Source organism: Myxine glutinosa, chromosome 5, assembly GCF_964187855.1.
Source record: "Myxine glutinosa chromosome 5, kmMyxGlut1.1, whole genome shotgun sequence".
NCBI classification, from domain to species: domain Eukaryota; kingdom Metazoa; phylum Chordata; class Myxini; order Myxiniformes; family Myxinidae; genus Myxine; species Myxine glutinosa.
Genome location: NC_136265.1, coordinates 177,927,684 through 177,944,665, shown reverse-complemented (window position 1 = coordinate 177,944,665; position 16,982 = coordinate 177,927,684). Strand labels below are relative to the sequence as shown.

General features: G+C 47.6%; 1 protein-coding gene across 2 annotated transcripts in view; it reads left to right on the top strand.

The window, feature by feature from the left end:
- Positions 1 to 16,982, top strand: part of LOC137426662 (guanine nucleotide-binding protein G(s) subunit alpha-like) — a 182,043-nt gene that overhangs the window by 68,543 nt on the left and 96,518 nt on the right. The gene's annotated exons all lie outside the window — the stretch shown is intronic.

Here is a 16,982-nt window from a genome sequence, read left to right as displayed (position 1 = left end):
GATTACCTTAGAGCCAGGTAGAGTGTACAGATGAGTGTGCTCTGACTGTCATGAAGAAGAAGAAACCTCTATGTATAATAAGTAGGAAATGTGTGTAAACCGTATGTCGTGGAAGAGCTTGTATCTTCGACCCCATAAGAGGGGTGTGGTTTGTTAATTAGTGAGGGATTATGGGTAAATTAATCCCCTGTATGTAATTGCCTCTAATCTTTTCTTGTCCTTATGACACCGCACTACACCCACCTAATAACAAATCGGCCATTAACCACACTAATTAAAAACCAACCGGAAACCAGGCATCAAGAACTACTGCTGATAACACCGACTTGGTGAGCAGACAGGCACAGGCAGGGCCATGAGCCACGCCCCGAAGAGCAGTGATTGGTCCAGGATTTGATTGGCACAAGCACTGGTAAGATGAGACTCGCTGATGGGAGCAGACATAGACGTCGTGGGATGATGACAGATCCTCAAGTACAAAATAGGTGGAACGGCGGACATTTTCCCTGCTCGTTCTGGACCCCATAGCGAACGGTCGCTATTGCTCTTGCGCAAGGAGGAATCATCGTGAACGGTCATGTTCCGACATGTTGATAGTGATCGTGAGGAGGAGTACCTGGGGACCGAAAATTGCGGTTACCCGAGCAGAGACGAGTGGACGGGCGTGGCCTGTTCACTTCACGCACGAAGCCAGGAGGGAGCGGAGCGAGCGAAAATGCCTGGTTTCCCTTTCACGAGCTGCGCGGCAAAGCATGCGGTTCCCGCCAAGGCCTCAAACGATCTTTGACGATTCCTGACGAGATACACCAGCCGATTTGAGCTAAGTGCCACAAACTACACGTATTTATTTTCCAGTTCTTTTATCCCTTGTGTTGTAATCGAGTCTGAATGGGGCGCTCCGATTACGAATTATAGTTTTATTTGGTCGTGTTTTATTTTGTGACCGGCTTCTTCTTTAATAAATCTGGTAATTTTGTACAGTTTAAATTCCGTGTCGTGTGAGTTGATTTATTGCAGGGTCGAGGCGTCGGGTGGACTCATGCAGGTAAGTGTTTTTCGGCCTCCCTCCCCGCGCGTATAATGAAGGTCTGCCATTGGATTGAACGCCTTGGAGTGTTAAGCTTGTTTGGTCATCTGTGTCACCTTGCGGTGTTCACCACACAGGGTAGTCACACGACAGTATGTAACATGAAGGCCTTTGATGTTGGCAGATTGATGCTGGTGCAAGATTCATGTTTTTGAGTATTGTCTATTTGTTATTAAAACTGGGCAATCGCTTCAGTGAACACTTGCTCCATGTATGAACCAACAAAACAGACCTTCCCAAGCCGGTCGATCAAACACGTCAACCTTCCCAGATATTTGCTGAGTCCAGTGTTTCTCAACCTGGGGTGGAAAACGTCATTTCTGTGGGTGCGAAACATGCCAGCCGGTTCAATTACAAAGTTAGTAAAGGAGTGTTAAGAATCTAATGCCAAGTCTTTTGATTCTAAGACCAGCCCTAAGTCATTGATTTTTGACAAGGGGTGCAAGAAAATATTCTGAGAACCGAAGGGGTGCATGCACCAAACTATAACGGCGCTCGGTAGAATGCATACTTCTGCCCGGCTGAATAGTTTGTTTTGTATCCCAATGATAGGCGGGATCTGGATTCGGACCTCAACCAAAATCTAATCGGCTTGTTCTTGTCACCGAACCAACTCATTCACCGAGTTGTCATAAGTCATCCATAACTTTTTTGAATATCATGTTGTATAATCGCTTTCCGCCCGATCTCTCAATGGTGAAGAATCACTTTAAAAGTCCTACTAGCCGGATCTCCCTAACCCTAACAACCCTAACCCTCCCTCTCCCCCCCCCCCCCCCCCCCCCCCGTCACTCCACTCCTCTCGATCTCCTCTCATTCATCTCCAACTAGGGTTGCCACCTTCAATGTGGATAAGGGACACCCCACCGCCCCAGCCCCCCACGAGAACATTTTGAAATTGTTGCCACTTTTAAGCCATTTTTCATGCTTTTATGGACATACATATCTCTCCACGTAAAGTGTGAGCAGATAGGTATGACTAGTTGTTCTGTGGATATGAAAGAAACTTCATAGGTTCAGATCCACTGCTTCGGCTGCGGATCAGAAAGATTGCATTTTACTGACATATGAGACTCATACATTGGCATTGGCTATGTAGCCTGTGCTGTCCCACATTGTTGGCAGATCAATGAAAATACATCTTGTCTGAGCATCAGTATAGATAATGAGATTCAGTCAATATCTCAGTTAAGCCTGGTGTTGGCCTAGCGGTTAGGGTGCCGGCTTGGGATCCTAGGATCCTGGGTTCGAATCCCGATCGATCGCTGAATTAACGCCAGGGGGGTTGACTCAGCCTGTCATCCTTCCGAGGTCGGCAAATTGAGTACCAGCTTGCTGGGATGAATGATCACGGTGTGTACCCCGATTTAGAATAGGCACACTGTATCCCTGCGCATCGTAAGAGCGTGACCAAGGGTTGGCGTCAGGAAGGGCATCCGGCCATAAAAACATTGCCTCAAAACAGGGAACCATGAATTGTCATGGGGCCCGCAAGGCTAACCCCCGCTCTAGCGGGGAAAAATGGCCTTAAAACGATCATTCATTCATATTCATTCAGTCAATATCTCAGTTAAATATCACATATGTACATTCCTAAATAGCAGATTTGTGTAAGTTTTGCTTTTACTCAACACCACATCAATTAATTGACTGACAAAACAACTTACTATTGTAATTTACAGATTTTTATTTCAATCAGTTGAACTAAACAAAAGTAGATACAGCACAAGTGTTGCCATTTGGTGTACAATTTAGACCAACTACCCATTTGGTGTACAATTTAAAGAACTTTAATTAAGCCGATTGAACAGGCCTAAAATATTTACATATGAATCTATATAATAATAGCGTAAGGACTCGACTTTGTTATCCCTTTTATGCCGCACCCAGTGACCCGATGCCCACGGCACTAATGGATTTACGATCTACGAACCGCGCTCTTTGTTTATCACGTACAGCCATACTCGAAAAATCTGAATTAGCTGACGTTGGGGCCCAAAAGCATCCGATTAACTGCCGATACGACGCCATCCTATTGGCGTCTGCTGGGTGAAGGCGAAGCAAGCCGTCCGCTGATTGGACAGTCGAAGGCGACAGCAAGCCGTCCACTGAGTGGACAATCCTGAGCATGCATTTGTGCCGGTGTCGTCGATCACGGTGTACGCTAACCTCATCAGGTGGGTTTACCATAATTTCTTCCAACCGCGCTCTTTGTTTATCACGTACAGCCATACTCGAAAAATCTGAATTAGTCGACTTTGGGGCCCAAAAGCATCCGATTAACTGCCGATACGACGCCATCTTATTGGCGTCTGCTGGGTGAAGGCGAAGCAAGCCGTCCGCTGATTGGACAGTCGAAGGCGACAGCAAGCCGTCCACTGAGTGGACAATCCAGAGCATGCATTTGTGCCGGTGTCATCGATCGTGGTGTACGCGAACCTCATCAGGTGGGTTTACCATAATTTCTTCCATATACTGTGATTACAACGAAGTGAAACCAATCAGCAGCCCATCAGTATCATATAAAGCAATAAATACCAAGGCTTCAGCTTCTGAAAGCTTAAAACAAAGTGTACTTCGCCGAGTGACGAAAAGTAGGCGTAGGCCTAGGCCCTACCTATCCAGTTGTTGTGTTTCCGTTGTGGCCATGATCTCAACAAATGGCGTAGGCCATGTGGCATAGGGTAGGTCATGATCAGCCTCCCCCACCCCCCCCCCCCCCCTTTCGTTTCACCAACATCAAAAGCGTCAAGTATTTGTTCAAATACATATACAAGGGGCATGATTGTGCTAATGTTGAAGTTAGACAGACTAACGAACGAACTCATGACGAAATATCGACCTACCTCGATGCGAGGTATGTTAGTGCTCCAGAGGCCTTCTGGCGACTTTCCGAGTTCCATATGCATCAGCAGTCACACTCCGTTATTCGATTGCCTGTTCATCTTCCCCGTCAACAACCAGTATATTTTGAGCAAGGGCATGAGCAAGAGGCAGCACAAAGAGCCAGCGATACTCGTACCATGCTAACTGCGTGGTTTCTACTCAATTCGCATGATGAAAATGCGCGGCAGTGGATTTACACTGAAATTCCCAACCATTATGTCTTCACATCTGACAAAACGTGGCAGGCTCGGAAGCGTGGCGGAGAAAAAGTCTTAGCTCGCATGTACACTGTCGGTCCCAAAGACATGGAGCGATACTGTTTTCGTCTACTGCTTTTACATGTACCTGGGGCTACCTGTTTCGATGACATTAAAACTGTTGGTGGCGTCATGGCATCTTCATTCAAGGATGCCTGTCTTATGCGTCACCTTTTGTCAGACGATGATGAATGGGACAGTGCACTAACACAGGCTTCTTCATTCCGAATGCCTTGTGAATTGAGGTCCCTCTTTGCCACAATATGCATCCATTGTCAGCCACAAGATCCAGTGACACTTTGGCTAAAGCACAGAGAATCGCTCATTGAGGACTTTCGTCGTTCCAGTGATTTACAAGTGGCTGAATTGCGTGGTCTTCAACACGTTCAAGCAATATTACTCGATGCTGGTCTTACTTGTGCTGCTTTAGGTTTTCCGAATCTCCCAGACGAAGCTGAATTAGACTCCGAATCTGGTTCCTTTCCACACGCTGAAATGGCAAAAGCTCAGATACCCCTTCTGAACACTGAACAGAAGGTGCTATTCGATGCTGTGTGTGCTGCAGTGGTGGAGGTTCAGAGTAAATCACCGCCACGACCTCGCTGTTATTTTCTCGATGGTCCTGGTGGTAGTGGCAAAACTATGCTTTACAATACGTTGATTTCATTTCTCCGTGGTCAGAATCTCAGAGTTGCTTCAAGTGCATGGACAGGCATTGCCGCCACACTGCTCAACGGTGGTCGGACTGTTCACAATCTGTTCAAGCTTCCAGTCCTTATCATTGATACGTCTACCTGCAATATAGCACCAAACTCTGCCCATGCTGAATTGCTTCGATCAGTCACCATGTTTATTGTTGATGAAACATCAATGGTCCCCTTACATGCTCTCAATGCCATCGATATAGCACTGAGAGATATAACTGCTACAGACGTTCCCTTCGGTGGAAAAAAAATTCTTCTTGGTGGTGACTTCAGACAGGTACTTCCAGTTGTCCCGAGGAAGCCACGTACAGTCATTGTCGAAAACTGTCTGAAACGTTCTCATCTTTGGCACCATTGTACTGTTGTAAAACTGTGGAAAAACATGCGAGCCAACGAGGACCAACAAGATTTCGCTAAGTGGCTGATTGAACTTGGCAATGGTCAACTTCACAAGCCTTTCCCCGACACTCACCCAGAATGTATCGCACTTCCCTCCCAATTTAACATTGTAAAGGGAAAATTAATTGACTATGTTTTCGATGATGTGTCAGAAGCAAATCTTGCTCAAACGGTTATTCTGAGCCCCACCAACGAACATACTCTGAAGCTAAATGATGAGGTCTTGGACAGAATTCCTGGTCCAAAGACAGTCTACTACAGCACTGATTGCACCATTTCTGATGACAATGAAGAGGCTCAGAGCTATCCAATTGAGTTTCTCAACAGCATAACACCTTCGGGGATGCCGCCCCACCGTCTAAGCCTCAAACCAGGGGCTATTATAATGCTTCTCAGGAATCTCGATATTCGTCAAGGTCTTTGCAATGGCACTAGACTTCGCCTTCACCACCTTCATTCTCACGTACTTGATGCAGAAATACTAACAGGTGCCCACCAGGGACAACGAGCTCTTATACCCCGTATCAGACTCGCCCCATCTGATGCCAGTTTACCCTTCGTTCTACAGCGAACTCAGTTTCCTGTTCGCCTGGCATATTCAATGACCATAAATAAAGCCCAGGGCCAAACATTCTGTAAACTGGGTATCTATTTGCCTGCTCCTGTCTTCTCCCACGGCCAGTTATATGTGGCATGTTCAAGAGCACGGTCGTTCAAAGATGTGTATATCAAGGTTGATAATACGAGTACGCAAGGAGTCGTCAGAGGCTTGACTATTACCCCTAAACATTGTTTATCCAGAAGTTTTAAAATAATTTCAACCTCTGATACTGCGTTCATTGTATTATATTCCTACTGCTCTGCCTTGACATTGACGCTTACCAATGCGCCAGTATGGGGCTAATTCCAGTCGATTTACTAATCCGTTCATTTTTTTAAAGTCTATGGTTCTACTGCTGTTCCTTTCCATTGACACATACCACTGCGCCAGTGTGGCCAGAGTGGTGCTATGCCGATTCCTATTACGAATCCATTCATTTTTCAAAAGTATATCGTAGCGTTGTCATTTAAGTAGATTGCAATAAATACGTTGTTCATATACGCACTCTTCATTCTCATCTTTCTTCCTAACTCTTACTCGGACAAGCAAATCCCCTATGCCATCCATAATGGTACACTCTATCCATACACCACATCCTCCCTTCCGTGGATGTTCCATGGGTTTCGGCTAGTATTTAAATATTTACATTACAGCACCTGCTCTGAACACCCCTCCATATAATATATATATCTCTCGTTACTTTCTCTTCCATGTGTACTTTTTGTCGCTCCTTGCAGCCTGAAGCAATGGCTTGTCCTTCAAAATTACAGTGTGGAACTCAGCACAGGACAGGTCGAAGTTGAGTGAGACCAGTAGCTCACTCTTCATGAGCTCCACAGAGCATCTGTTCCGGACGTCACTCCATTTGTTGGCCATTCTGGAGAATATTCTCTCCACAAACCCTGTTGAGGCTGGTCTGCTCAGTCGGTAGGAAATGACTGACAGCATATTTGGGAGATCAGCTGCCTGAAATACAGCCATTTACTTGGCAGCCATGTCTGTGGTCTTCCATTGATCGCGCTCCTGGAGCTTCTCCACAAGGCTGCTTGCTGTCGTGCACTCATCGTACAGTTCATCCATGTTCAGGCTGGTAATGAGGTTGAGGTTATCACAGACCTTTTCAAGGTCACTGAAGGTAAGCTTGCCATCATGGAGAGATAGAGGCGTAAGACAGTGAAGCCAGTTGCTGTCGGAAAAGTCAAACCATTTTCAATGTACCTTAGGGCAGTGTCAATGAATGCAGTGAATTCCTCCCTTCTCTTGCCTGCATCAACTGGAGAGAGACGCTGCAGCTTCACTTTTGTGAGGTATCCATAGAACTGGTCATCTCACCTGTGTGAGTTTGGCTCTAAAGGAATGCATGATGGGATAGAGCTCTAGACAGGGGTCGCATTGGCCTCAAGCTTCTTAACAACATCTTCGAACAGGGAGAGAATGTTATTGCAGAAGAGAAGGTAAACCTCCACAACATCACCATCATCCTCCTGTACTCCAGAATCAGGGCTGAGCTTCAACACAGTGCTGATTTGCCTGGGGCACTCATCCCCAAGGCTGATGAAGTAGGACTTCAGTGTGGACCAGTTTTGCATGAGTCGAGAGATGGCTGGATTGAGGGAAAGCCATCTTATTGTGACATGCCGCAGGACTTCTCGGAACTCCATCTCACAGAACTTGCAAAACTCCTTCAGTGCCTCTCTTCTTTTGGCTGATATAGAGAAGTGGCTATAGACTTTCAGAACCACATTCTCAACATCAATGCTCAAGTTGTCTCGTGCATACTTGACTGTGTTATGCACAATATGGGCATGGCAGTTACCCTGAAGCAGGTTGTTTTGGCTTTTCTTTAATATGGTGTAGACTGAGTTGTGGATCCCGTAGTTCACACTCGCGTTGTCAGTGCTGAAAGCTGAAACTTGACCGAATAATAAGCCCAAGTGTTTCGAGAGAGTGCTGTGTGCACTGTACGATTCCTTCTGCTGATTCATTGGAATTTTCCATGAAGTCAACCATTTTATTCACCACACCAGTTTCAGGTGTGAAGAATTGCACTGCCAATGAGGATGGGCAGGGGAGTGAGGATGGGGGTTGGGGGGGAGGAGAGGGGAATGAGATGTAGAAATTATGCCAGCCTATTCATTTTTCACTATTATAATATTCAAGAAATCATTCAATCAAATATATAATCAGAACAGTACATAAATTAGCCGAAACAACAACATACCATATTAGGCCATGGGCCAGATATGGTCCTCGTGCATCGCCCCCACAACTCTACCACCCCATATATTATTGAAGCACTAGGGTCCCCTCAACATGAAATCAACTGGTAACAGTAAATAAACTGGTTCTTACTATTCATTTTTCACACATATTTGATGGTACCCTTAAAATATATCTTTTCCGTGTCGTTATGTTCCCTGAGATGGCTGAAAGTGGTCTGAGTTATATAAGTTATATATCATCTGAAAGGTAAATGTCGGCACACCTGCATTCTGTTGGAAGTGTCATATCTGATAGATTTTTATTGACAAAAATACACATTTGGTATCAAATGAAAGGTATTTTTATGAAGAATGTCCAGAAAGTTGTTGTTAATGTCAATCAAGTCTAGTGTGGCTGGATTGAAGATATAAGTTCGAATATCTTAGTCTGTGTTACGTTGACACAGCGAAACATGGGTGTAGCTGTTCGACTTGATTTTTGAGGCCAATGGTAACACTAAATCTAAAATATATGCCATTTATAATGACCAGCAGATAATTACCTTTCAGATGATATATAACTTATATAACTCAGACCACTTTCAGCCATCTCAGGGAACATAACGACACGGAAAAGATATATTTTAAGGGTACCATCAAATATGTGTGAAAAATGAATAGTAAGAACCAGTTTATTTACTGTTACCAGTTGATTTCATGTTGAGGGGACCCTCGTGCTTCAAAAATATATGGGGTGGTAGAGTTGTGGGAGGGGGGGGGGGGTGCACGAGGACCATATCTGGCCCATGGCCTATATCTGCCTCAGGGGATGTCTGAGGTAAAAGGAATTGAGCGATTCCACTCCGTGTCTTCTGCTCTTTCGCTGCTCGGACATGGTTATCACCTGCTGCATGCTGCTCGGACATCACCTGCTGCATGCTGCTCGGACATGGTTATCACCTGTTGCATGCTGCTCGAACATGGTTATCACCTGATGCATGCTGCTCGGACATGGTTATCACCTGCTGCATGCTGCTCGGACATGGTTATCACCTGCTGCATGCTGCTCGGACATGCTTATCACCTGCTGCATGCTGCTTCACGTCAGACAGTCCACCATGGGCGATCGAAAAAGCTCGACGGCAAACCGTACAATTTGCCTTGTACTCTTTCCCACTGATAGGACTGACCCACTCGTATTCCGTCTGCCATTCGGATCTGTACTTTGACAGCCTCTTGCGTTTCACCGGCGGACTTGTTGCACTGGCACTGGCCGACATTTTTTTTAAAAAACGTGCGTCTGAGTCTCCAGAACTAGGGCAACGGTGACGTCGACACTGAACTTGCCTGCCATTGTCTTCTGTAAATTTTGATTGGGAACATCTACGCTATATCTTGCGAAACGGTTTTGGTTTTATTAACTATCTTGTCATTCTAACCATTGTGAAGACCTAGTGTATTATGAAAGTATGGGGTGCATGAAAATACGGGACAAATCGCGTCCCGTATTGACTTGATACGAGACACTGCATTTTATTCTCCAATACGGGACGATCCCGTAATATACGGGACGGGTGGCAACCCTATCTCCAACTCCTCTCTTCCCTTTACCCCTCCCCCCCTCGCTTCCTCATGCCTCTCCAACTCCTCCCCACCCCTTTCCAACTCCTCCCCACTCCTTCCCAACTCCTCCCCACTCCTCTCCACTTTACTCTTCTCCCCTCACTCCTTTCCAACTCCTCCTCACTCCTCTTCCCTTTACTCCTCCCCCTCACTCCTTTCCAACTCCTCCTCACTCCTCTTCCCTGTACTCCTCTCCCCTCACTCCTTTCCAACTCTTCCTCACCCCTCTCTTCCCCTTACTCCTCTCCCCTCATGCCCTTCCAACTCCTTTCCCCCTTACTTCCTCACTCCTTCCCAACTCCTTTCCAACTCCTCCCCACTCCTTCCCAACTCCTCCCCACTCCTTTCCAACTCCTCCCCGCTCCTTTACAACTCCTCCTCACTCCTTTCCAACTCCGACCGCAATGATGATCTTCAGCAATATTATCCGATACTTCATCCGGATTCATTACAGCTGCTCTTGTATATGCTTGTTGAGCACACATTACCCTCCAATGTCTTTGTTGCTCAGCATCCCGTGCAAGTCTGGGTTAATGTTGATTGGCGGTCTCGTTCTGTTCCCTCATTCTTTTCTTCATTTTGGAAATTCAAATTGCATTTACAAACGCGGCGTGTAATTATCGTTACCACGATTAAGTGGCGACACGTAAACGAAGCTTCGCCCTTCTCCCCACGTGCAAAGTATTTAAGAAATACAATTTTTATTGTGCCGACTATCTGAAGAATACAGCTCAAATGGAAAAGTCCCTGGGAGAACTTTTATGGGTGGTGTATAAGGGTATTACGTTACACCCTTCCTTCCGGCCAAAACCAAAATTCCTCCTCATTACGGCATCGAATACACTTCCTTTTCTAATTAAACATTGATTATAACCAAACGTTACTCGTACCGACTGCAAAGCCGCAATGAGCCGGCGAAGCCAAAGCCTCTTGCCACTATTTTACCCATCACTATGGCATCAGTAGGTTAGGTAGTTGGTAGTGTTACGTGGTCCCCTCGGTGACTACCTGGTCTCGGTGACCCCCGGACCGTGAGAGGACCTTCGCCAGAAAGTAGTATTATATATGCGCTTTCGCAACGCAATCCCTGTGAATTCCACCCAAGAGAACCTGATGTTCAAGGATATATTTCCAGGGTAAGGATATCATACAATTTCAAGGATACAATCCCGGATATATTCCCCGGGCAATCAACAACAAACAACCATCAACAATTCCCAATCCACAATCAATTCCCTATATGATTAAGATGGCCATCTTATGTATGTGTGTCCCCTTTGGGTACTCACGACCCCCTTTTGGTCTCTGCCCCTCACAATGTCTCTGGGCCCCTCCTGACCAAGATGATGGTCGGCGTCGCCGCACTCGGGCGGTTGAACGAACCCCGGGTGGACGTGTTTCCACCGGGCAGGTATCGTATCAGGCACCCCGGCTGCAGCCCCTCGTGGCCACGCGAAGCGGGTACGGTAAAGCAAGCCCAAAAGCCCCACGCCGCTTGCAACGCGTGTTAGGCCCCAACGTGCGACCCGTACGCGTCTTTTTAGACGGTGCCGCGAACGGTGCCAGACGCGGGGTCGATGCACGGCCCCACGTCAACTTGACGTCTCCACCGGGTAGGTACACGTCCCGGTCACTCCTCTCGCCAGACGGGCTTCGGAACGCCGCTTTTCCACGCGGCGCAAGGTCGATCCCACCTTTCGTCGGAGCGGGGCGAGGAAAAAGAATACTCGTCGCTTTTCTTCCTCGTGTCTTTTCTTCTTCCGTTTCCGGTCACTTCCGTTTCCGGACACTTTTTCAGAAGGGCCCCTGACCCTCCAACCACAACAACCCTTAATCTACTACACAGTCACATGGATAAGCAAAGACCTGAATGGTAATTCACATACATTCACATAAATATGTAACACTCCCCCCCTTCAAGAAAGAAAGTTTGAACCCCGCGAAAACTTTCTTTGCCGGCCAATTTGGAGAAACCAACCAGATTACTCAAACCCCCCCCCCCTCCCCCCAGATTAACTCAATCTGGACAAAGCGTCCGCCACGACATTGTCCCGGCCCCGTACATGTTCAATTTCCAAGTTGAACTCCTGCAAAGCCAAACTCCATCTCATCAACCTCTGATTTTTATTTTTCATTCTTTGAATGAAGGTTAAGGGGTTGTGATCCGTAAAGACCTTTATGGGAAAGGACGTGATTCCTAAATACACCTCATAATGTTGAAGCCCTAGCAGGAGAGCCAGGGTCTCTTTCTCCACGGTGGCATAATTTGCCTGATGTTTATTGAACTTTTTGGAGTAGTAGCACACGGGGTGGTCCACCCCATCCTCATCTTCCTGTAACAAGACCGCTCCAGCCCCCACATCGCTTGCATCTACGGCCAACTTGAAAGGTGCCTGAAAGTCCGGAGCGGTTAGGACCGGAGAGCTCATTAGTATCGCTTTGACATGGGCAAAGGCCGCCTGACATTTGCCATCCCAAACGAATGGGGTCTCCTTTCTCAACAAACTCGTTAAAGGGGCTACCACATCCGAAAAATTCTTACAGAACCGCCGGTACCACCCCGCCATACCTAAGAATCTCATCAGCTCTTTCTTCCCCTTTGGGACTTGGAAGCGATCGATAGCTTCTACCTTGGCGGTCACTGGTTGTACTTGACCCTGCCCTACTACATGGCCGAGGAACACTACCTGGGCTCTTACAAATTCACTCTTGGCTAAGTTGATGGTCAGACCTGCCTCGGACATCGTCTGAAAAAATGCATGGATTTGCTTAATGTGGTCTTCCATGGTCATGGTGTGGATGATTACATCATCCAGATATGCCTCCACCCCCTCCAGGTCTGCAATGAGCCTATTAATCAGTCGTTGAAATGTAGCCGGCCCGTTCTTCAACCCAAAAGGGAGGACCTTGTACTGATATAACCCATTCGGAGTGACCAAAGCTGAGATTTCTTTGGCTCTATCGGTAAGAGGGATCTGCCAATACCCTTTCAGCAAGTCAAATTTGGTAACAAATTTAGCTGGGCCTATTCGATCAATACAGTCGTCAATCCTCGGGAGCGGATAGGAGTCGGTCTTGGTCACTGCATTCACCCGTTTTAAATCTGTACAACACCGGAAGCTGCCATCGGGTTTCGGAACCAACACACATGGGGAGCTCCATTCACTGTTGCTTGGTTCGATGATGTCATTGTCCAACATATATTGCATCTCCTTCCGAAGATACTCCATCTTCACCGGGTTCATCCGATAGGGGTGTTGTTTCACTGGAGTGGCCTCCCCCACCTCGATATCATGATATACTAAGTCCGTACGACCAGGTACATCTGTGAACAAATGTTTAAATTCGAACATTAGGCTGGACAGTTGTCCTTGCTGTTCCCTTGTTAAATGACCTAACTTCTCATCCAAATGACTCAACACTTCGGTGTTCGTCAATTTGGGGCAGGCCTGGTCCTCCAAGTTATCAAACTTCACACCGGCGTTTCCGTCCATTTTCACCGGTACGACCGGTGAGACAGGAACTACGTCTTCCACCGGTTCCCTCTCATGATATTTCTTCAGTCGGTTGACATGACACAACTGTCGCTTTTTTCGTCGGTCGGGAGTGGTCACCACGTAGTCTGTCTCATTCACCCTCTCCTCCACTGCATAAGGACCGAAATATCTAGCCTGGAGGGGCTGACCTGGAACGGGCAGCAATACTAACACCCGGTCCTGAGGACTGAAATTCCTTATCTGCGAGGTCTTGTCATGTCTCTCCTTCATTTTCCCCTGGGCCCTTCTCAAGTTCCGTCGTGCCACCTCACACGCCTTTGCCAATCGGTGTTTCACTGTGGACACATACTCCACCATCGGTGTCCGGGACTCCTGTAGTAACCACTGTTCTTTCACCAATTTCAACGGTCCCCGCACTGCGTGTCCAAACACCAGTTCAAACGGACTGAATCCCAAGGAATCCTGCACGGACTCCCTCGCCGCAAACAACAATAGGGGTATCCCTTCATCCCAATCCTTGGCACATTCAAAACAATACGTTCGGATCATATTCTTTAAAGTCTGGTGAAACCTTTCCAGGGCCCCTTGGCTCTCGGGATGGTAGGCGCTGGATCTTACTTGTTCCACCCCCAACAGGTGTACCACTTGCTGGAACAGTGTGGACATGAAATTGGACCCCTGATCCGATTGGATGATCTTAGGTAGACCAACCCAAGTGAAAAATTTAATCAAGGCCTTTGCAATAACTGCCGCCGTTATTTTCCTCAGAGGCACTGCCTCGGGGAACCTGGTGGACGCGCACATGATGGTCAGTAAGTATTGATGTCCAGCTTTGGTTTTGGGTAAAGGGCCCACACAGTCCACAATGACTCGGCTGAATGGCTCTTCAAAAGCTGGAATTGGCTTTAACGGGGCGGGTGGGATTTTTTGATTCGGCTTTCCCACCAGCTGACAAGAATGGCAGGACTTGCAGAACTCCGCCACATCCCGTCGCAGTCCCGGCCAGAAAAAATGTACCAATATCCTGTCACAGGTCTTGTTCACTCCCAGGTGCCCGGCCCAAGGGGTCTCATGTGCCAAACTCAAGATCTCCTTTCGGTACAGCGGTGGCACCACAATCTGATAGTGAACTTTCCACTCATCGTCTGCGGGCACCTCCGGGGGCCTCCATTTCCTCATTAGGGTTTCCCCCTTCATGAAATACCCCACAGGTATCTTCGTAGCCTCTTCTTCCGTAACGGCTTTCTCAATTAACCTCTGGATCTCCGAGTCTTCGTGTTGTTCTTCCACTAGTCTCCTTCGGACCAGCGCGGTTTGCTCCACTTCGTTCTCCGCGGTCTCCGACGGACACTCCACGTCCTCTTGCGTTCCAGACGCTACCATTTCTCGAAATTCCTGGGAATCCCTCCCCTGGTTATTTCCCTTTTCCGAGTTGTCTTCCCGTACCTCTAAGGGTTCCAACTCCCCCTCTCTTTCTTCCTCCTTCTCTTCCGCGTGCTTTCTACCCATAGCCCGAGTCACTGCACAGGATGGAAAGATACCCGGAATCTCCATCTCTAACCGAGTGGTGTTATTTTCCTTACTGGGCTTGTCCACCATTATTGGATTACCCAAAACTCGCCCCCCGGCCAAATCATTCCCGATAATAAAAGAGATTCCCTCCACAGGAAGGGTGGCTTGTAAGCCTACGGTGACCGGCCCGGATACCAACTCAGAACTCAACTGGATGACATGAAGCGGAGCTTTAACATAGCCCCCGACCCCCTGTAAAAGCACACTAACCCCAGTTGCCGTCTTCTCCGACAATGGCAAAATGCCCTCCAGCATCAACGATTGGTGGGCTCCTGTGTCCCTCAATACCCTAACTGGCTTCTGGTTACTCGGGTCGCCATCCAGCGACACGAACCCCTCTGAAATGAAATGTTTATAGCCCTCCTGAACAAGGTTCTCCCGGGACGCCGTACCTTTGACAGGGGAATCTTCCCCCAGCTCTGCTCTCCAAGAATGATTTCTCACACTTGCCAGTGCATTCGGAGTCGCACTAGACTGATTCCGTTCCGGGTTCTCCCTTTTCCGGAGGTAACATTGGGACATCAAGTGTCCAGTTTTATGGCAAAAAGCACAAGTAGGCCCAGGGGAGAACCTCGGGGTCGGCCTTGAGCCCCCCGAAAAATAAGTTTGTCTTGGGCCCGTAGCCCTCGGATTTCTAACAGTTGGGGTATCATAGTTGTCCCCATAATCATCTCGAGGCCGCCGCCATGTAAGGTCGTTCTCCGCACCGGGTGTTCCATAACTCCCCTGCTGAAGTCTAGGCGAGGAGTTAGGTTTGTGGACCCCTATTCGGTGGGTTAAGGCATAATCATCTGCCATGGTGGCTGCGTCCCACAACTTTGGTACTTTCTTTTCCTGCAGGTACACTTTGATGTCCTCGTGGACACACTGCTGGAATTCCTCCACCAGGATCATGTCCCGCAATGTTTCGAAGTCTTTCCCGACTCCTTTTGACTCACACCACCGATCAAACATGTTTTCTTTCACCCTGGCAAACTCCACATGGGTCTCACTCTCCCTCTTCCTGGCATTCCTGAATTTTTGCCTGTAAGCTTCCGGAACCAACTCATAGGCTTTGAGGATGTGCTTCTTCAGTACCTCATAATCTGCACATTGGTCCATTGGTAGCGCCGAATAAATTTCCTGAGCTTTCCCCACCAGCACACTTTGCACGAGTATGGTCCAGGCCTCCTCCGGCCAATTTAATTGTCGAGCCACTTTCTCAAAGTGTGGAAAAAATTTCGCGACTTCCTTTTCACTGAACGGTGGAACCAGCCTCACATGTCTGCCCACATCCCAGGTTTTCTGGTTAGGTGTCGACCCCGTCAGCAAGGGTGGTGCCTCTCCCCGTTCTCTCATTAACTCCAGCTCCTTGAATTTGATTTCTTGCTGAAGCTCCATGTCACGTTCCTTTAATTCCCTTTCCGCTTTTCTCTCCTCTGCTTCGAGGTCCCTTGCAGCTCTCCTCTCCTCTGCTTTTCTCCCTTCTAACCTTTCCTGGAGTTCTCGTTCCACTCTCCTTTCCTCTGCTTGTTTCTCTTCTCTCCTCGCTTCTGCTTTCCTTTCTTCTTCTTTTAACCTTTCCTGGAGTTCTCGTTCCACTCTCCTTTCCTCTGCTTGTTTCTCTTCTCTCCTCTCTTCTGCTTTCCTTTCCTCTTCTGATCTTTCCTTTTCTGCTTTCCTTTCTTCTTCTGCTCTTTCCTTTTCTGCTTTCCTTTCTTCTTCCGCTCTTTCCTTTTCTGCTTTCCTTTCTTCTTCTGCTCTTTCCTTTTCTGCTTTCCTTTCTTCTTCTTTTAACCTTTCCTGGAGTTCTCGTTCCACTCTCCTTTCCTCTGCTTGTTTCTCTTCTCTCCTCTCTTCTGCTTTCCTTTCTTCTTCTTTGATCCGTTCCTGGCTCCGTAATTGCAACTCCAGTTTCCGGAGCTCAACGTCTTCTGGTTCTTCGGGTAGCCACTCCCAGGCTAACTCGTCCCATGTTCCTAATCCCACCATAGATTGTATCACCGTGGCCTGCAACTCTGCCTTCCTCAAATTAGTTCGGACCTCCAAGTTAAAATGTTTGGCCAATTTCAAGAGGTCCGACTTTAGTAACGCTCGGAACTGTGCCTCACTCGGTGTTACCGCAAAGTTCTGTGCCACAAACGCCATGGTGACTATCGTTAACACCTGTTAACCT